At 32.2% G+C, this 5,850-nt stretch overlaps 1 pseudogene; it reads right to left on the reverse strand.

The window, feature by feature from the left end:
• Positions 1-764: 764 nt before the first annotated feature.
• On the reverse strand, positions 765-5,136 carry LOC149749900 (olfactory receptor 2AK2-like; annotated as a pseudogene).
• Positions 5,137-5,850: the final 714 nt, after the last annotated feature.

A 5,850-nucleotide genomic window follows, 5' to 3' on the forward strand; every position in this document is an offset into this window, starting at 1 on the left:
ACCATTATAACTAAACTCTCAAAAATCAATAATATAAAAAGAATCTTAAAGGAAGCCAGGGGAAAAAAGTAACCCACCATGGAACCCCATTAGTCAATCAGTGAATTTCTCAGCAGAGAATCTACCGGCCTGGAGAGAGTGAAATGACACATTCAAAGTGTTAAATGATTAAAATTTCTAACCAAGAATACTTTATACAGCAAAGTTATCATTCAGATATATAGGAGAAATAGACTTTCCCAGGCGAAGAAAAGCTAATGGAGTTAGTTCATCATCACTAGACTTGCCTTGCAGGAAGTGCTCCAACTAAAATGTTTCTGAATAGCAAAATAAAGGATCAATGAAGTTAAATATAACCTCCAGAATGGGAAAAAACATATCTTCAAACCATATATCCATATATTTAAGGAGTTAAAATATATTACAAAACTCACACAACTCAATAGCAAAAAAATAAAAATTTCAATTAAATGTGGGCAAAAGGCCAGAATAGATTTTTCCAGAGAATATGTGTGAAGGTCACCAAGTACATAAAATTAACGCCCAACATTATTATTTTCAGGGTAGTACAAATCAAAACCAAAATGGTATAATACCTCACTCATGATAGAATGACTATAATCAAGAAAACAATATGTAACAAGTGTTGAGGATGTGGCTAAAAAGGAACACTTGTGTGCTGTCATTGGGAGTATAAGTTGGTACAACCACTATGAAAAACAGTATGGACTTTTTTCAAGAAATTAAAAATAGGACTTCTGTATGATGTAGCAATCTTACTTTTGGGAATAATCCAAAAGAAATGAAAAAAGAATACTGACGAGATATCTGCACTCCAACATTTATTGCATCATTATTCACAAAAGCCAATATATGGAAACAACCTGTTTGTCAGTGAATGAATGGATAAGAAACTGTGGTACATATATACACAATGAAATATTTCCAGTCATAAATAAAAAGAAAATCCTGCCAATAGGAACAATATGGATGGAGCTTGAGGGCATTATGCTAAGTGAAAAAAAGACAGCGAAAAGCAAATACTATATGATATTACTTATATGTGGTATCTGAAATAGCTATAATTGTAGAAACAGAGGTTAGAATGGTGGGTATCATGTACTGGGGTTTGAGTTAAATGGGGAAATGTTGTTCAAAGAGAACAAACCTCCAGTTGGAATAGGAGTAAGTTTTCAATCTAATGTGCATAATGTTGATTTTAGTTAATAGTATTGTATTATGTATTGAAAGTTGCTAAGAGAGTAGATCGTAAAATTTCTCATCTCAAAAGTGAAATAATAGCTATGTGACATGATGGAGCTGTTATGGAGGAGCTACCGCTAGAGTGGAAATTATGTGCACAATTAAATGACTTGTTCCATTTGTTCAGTTCATGATCTTAGCCTAATTCTGAGCTTTTAAAATTTCATCACATTTCACATCAGATCTGCCAAAAAACCTCAAATATGGAATCTGGCTACTTCTTGCTCCTCCTCAATTACCATTTTGGTCCAATATATTTTATCACAAGGAGACTGCTGCAATGGCTTCACAGCCCATTTCAATCCTCTCTGCAAAACCCAATAATGATTCTGGATCATCTTAAATTAAACACAAATTTTTTATATTAGTCTACTTTATAATCTGTTTTCACTATATCTACTCATTTCCTACAACCCATCAACTTACTTACATTTTGATCTTCTTTGAATTTGCCAAGCATTTTCTCTACATGTGACATTCTCATTTGCTTCTTCCTCTACCAGAAAACACATCACCAGCTATCCATTTGACTTACTTCATAATCTTCTTTCAGTCTTTGACCAAATATCACCTTCTTAGTGTACCTTTGGTGGACAATTTTAAATAATATTGCAAATTTCCCATTAAAATTTCTTGCTTTATTTTTTCATTATTACTTTTTCATTATTACTTTTTGATACACTGCAAAATTTGTTATATATTGAATATCTCCCCGAACTGGAATAGAAACATTATGAGATCAGAGACATCTGTCATTTTTATCTTTGATTACTTCATTATTACCAGTGTCACACATGTAATTAAAACATTACACATTTGTTGAATGAGTGGATTATGTACTTTGCTCCATTTGGTCACTTATAGATTCTCTTAATTTTATGTGTTTGGATAAATAATATTTCCCATGCACTGGATTTCAGGTTCTAAAAGGGCAATTAAAATATTTATAATATGAAAACTGTGGGGTAACAGAGTTGAATTCTACTGCTTTAGTAGTTAAACAATTTGGAAAATCACACTGTTTCTTTAGCTTCTATACTGAAAATTCATCTAATTCCAATAACAATGTGTGAGTTATTTCTGATATCAGGAAAGAATCAAGATTTTTATCATTTTATTTATTTAATAAACTTTTCATAGACTTTACATTTGTCTAGGCAGTATTCTTAGAGTATGCATATTCCAAAACAGTATTCTAGGCATAGCTTTTTATGTTGTTTGGTCTCAGTCAAAAGGGAGGTCCTACAGTCACATTTTCTGTACAAATATATATGGTCCCAATGGTCTCTTCAAGGCCCCCATAACTCATTTATTCCTCAAGCTGCAGATAAATGGGTTCAGAAGAGGTGTAACAATGGTGTAAAACACTGCTACTATCTTATCCTCTTCAGGGGAATGCAAGGAGGGTGGCCTTGTATAGGTGGAGAGAGAGGTCACATAGAATGAGCTTGTCACAATTAGGTGACAGGAACAAGTAGAGAAAGCTTTTTTCTGTCCATTTCCTGAACTCATGTGGAATACCACAGTAAGCACACAGGCATAGGAAGCTACAATGGCCATGAAAGGTAACAACAGAATAATAAGTCCACTCAGGACTATTGTATATTCAGACTGGGAAGTGTCCTGACACACCAATGGCAACATGGATAACAAGAGAATAATAAGGCCACTCAGGACTATTATATATTCATACTGGGAAGTGTCCTGAGACACCAATGGCAACATGGATGGAACTTCACAAAAGAATGATTAATGAGTTGAGAGCTACAGAGGGGAGGTTGAAATGCATACACTGTATGTATTCAAGAGTTGATGGAACAACTGGTCCATGCACATGTGACCATGAGCCAACAGATATTCTTGCTCATGAGTACAGGGTAACACAATGGATGACAGATGACTACATAGCGATCATAAGACATGAAACCAAGAAGAAGGGCTTAAGTTCCACCAAGGGCCAAGAACGCAAATGCTTGAATCTCACAGCCTAAAAAAGTAATGGTCTTAACTATTAGACAGAAAGTTAATTGCCATCTTGGGCACAGTGGTGGAGATGTACATGATGTCAATGAAAGAGGGATGACTGAGTAGAAAGTACGTTGGAGTGTGGAGTCTTCTGTCCAATCGGATGAGAAGAATCAGTATGATATTCCCCATCAGAGCCACTGAAAACAGAATTGCAATGGCAGCAAAGAGAAAAGAGTTGATTGGATCATATTGGAAAAGACGGAGAAAGTACAAAATCTGTTTAAACAGTTTGATTTCCTGTTTTCATGGCTTAACTAAAAATATAAAAGCAGATAATATTTGAGAATTTCATGTAGCATTTCTGATTTCCCTTTAAGAGAAAAAGATGATGATTATTAAATGTAAGAAAATTTTCTTGAATCACCTTAGGTGAATATCTCCCTCTACTCAATACAGTAAATCTTTTTCTGTTAAACAATAGCCACTAAACAAATTATAAAATAAAATAAAAAAACCTTTTTACTGAAGGTAGAATTAAATATATTTTGAAAATAAAAATAAACATTGAGATGCCTTGCCAACATAAATTATTTTCCTCTCTTGTAAATATTAATATCTTCAGGGTGATACACTGTAGCTGAGTTCTTTTGTTATAAACATAGTCTTCTAATTAATTCACTTGTATAAATAATAAAATTGTCATGACAGTGTTGGTCATATATATTACAATTTTTAAATGTTTACTGTACTTCTCCATTTTGAATTTATATTGGCTATGAAATAGTATAAAGTATAATAACACATGCAGCCTTTATGAATTAGTTAGTGTTTACTTCTTCCTGTGAATGTAGAAGAGATTTAATCAATTGAGGAAAAAATATACCAGACATGAGGAAAAACTTGAGTATGAATTAATAAAATATAAATTTAAAACTTATTTAACTTTGACTCAAGTAGCATTTTAAAAATGGTTGATTCAAAGCTAATAAATTTAATTTTTTTCTCCTTTAATTTCTGACATAAACCTGTCCCTTGTGTAATTCCAGAGCAAATAATGTCTACTAACTAGAGGCCCCTTGGTCTCAAAACATTTAATAAAATTGCAGAAGAAAATATTAAATTTAGCATTTAAATTTAGCATCTTAGCATTTATTGTGTATCTATATTATGGGCATGACACATTGTTTCTGAAACTCTAAATATGAACCAGACTAATTTTGTCCATCAGAAGTTTACAGCTATTCTCTATCACAACCATGTATGACTGTCAGCCTGTCTACATAAGGAGACAGCAGGGATGAGGCAAAGTGAGTAGACTGACACAGACAGATGTGTTAATAACAGGCTGCTATACTGAGAAATAATAAGGGTATTATTGAACTATGAGAAAAGGTTTTAATACAAGTGAATAAGTGAGAAACCATAGGACAGTTTGAGAAAAGCTTGGGAGATCTTATAAATATGTCATTATGCATACAAGAACTCATGTATACCCTCTTTACAATTTCTTTCTTAAAATACCATGAAGTATGTCAGGACACAAAAAGAAATAAGCATATAATAATATTAGCCTAAGAAGAGACATAATAAAATATTCCAGATTTATCTAAAATTATCTGCATATATAAAACTGTATTTAAACATAAAATAAAATACCTCCCAAGGTTAACTGCAAAATTCAGAACAGGAGTGAAGTATATGTCAAGGAAGCACCTCTACCCACCTCATAAATTTGAGAGCACATGCTGAATGTGCAAAATGGGGCAGAAGGATAGAAAATCCCCATGGGAATCCTCCTGAACCATAGAATGTCAGAGAGCCATAAAATTACTGACCAAAGTCAATGCTTTTTAGCCTAGGTAAAATCCAAATTCTTCTATTTTATACCCAACTGTGTTCTTTACTATTGAGAGGATGATTTTTTTTAATTTGAGCATGCATGAAAGAAATAATAGTAAAAGACTATCAGTTACTTCTAAATCAAGATAGAGAATTAGAAAATTACTGATGCCTCAGTAGAAATTTGAAAGTATTAGGTAAGACTTATTATAAAGCTATTGTGAAACAAAGATAAGAAATTCAAAATATTTTCAACAAAACTAGCCAACACTGATATCAAAATATGATAAACAAGAGGACTGACAAAATCACTGCTGAATAAAACATGCAAATCTGAATACAATTATGACAAGCAGAATCCCATGATCTATTACAAAGTTATAGTTATCTGTTATCAGCCAAGCTGATATAAAACAGACAAGTCCTACTAAAAATAAACGTATCAGTAAGTTAAATAAGAATGATACTATACACTTTAATATATTCCAAAAATAATTTGATCTAATTGAAACCAATTCTTAATAAAAATATTATTAAACAGGCTATCATTATAGATCCTTACTCCAAAGAACAGTGTTTCTACCTGAAACAAAAAACACAGTGATATAAAGATGAATACTTATTTAATTCAGAAAACAAAATTGAAAATACATTGTACCATACTGTTAAATTTTTTAATGTCCTAGCCCAGAAATAAGAGACACAAAAAATAGCAATAACAACAAAAAAAGACAGAGCTAACAATTGCTTTTTGAATATTACTAAAACTAGTAATATTCC

This window comes from Delphinapterus leucas, chromosome 3, assembly GCF_059928025.1.
Source record: "Delphinapterus leucas isolate spDelLeu-1000000601 "Yukka" chromosome 3, BTC_Dleu_Yukka2, whole genome shotgun sequence".
NCBI classification, from domain to species: domain Eukaryota; kingdom Metazoa; phylum Chordata; class Mammalia; order Artiodactyla; family Monodontidae; genus Delphinapterus; species Delphinapterus leucas.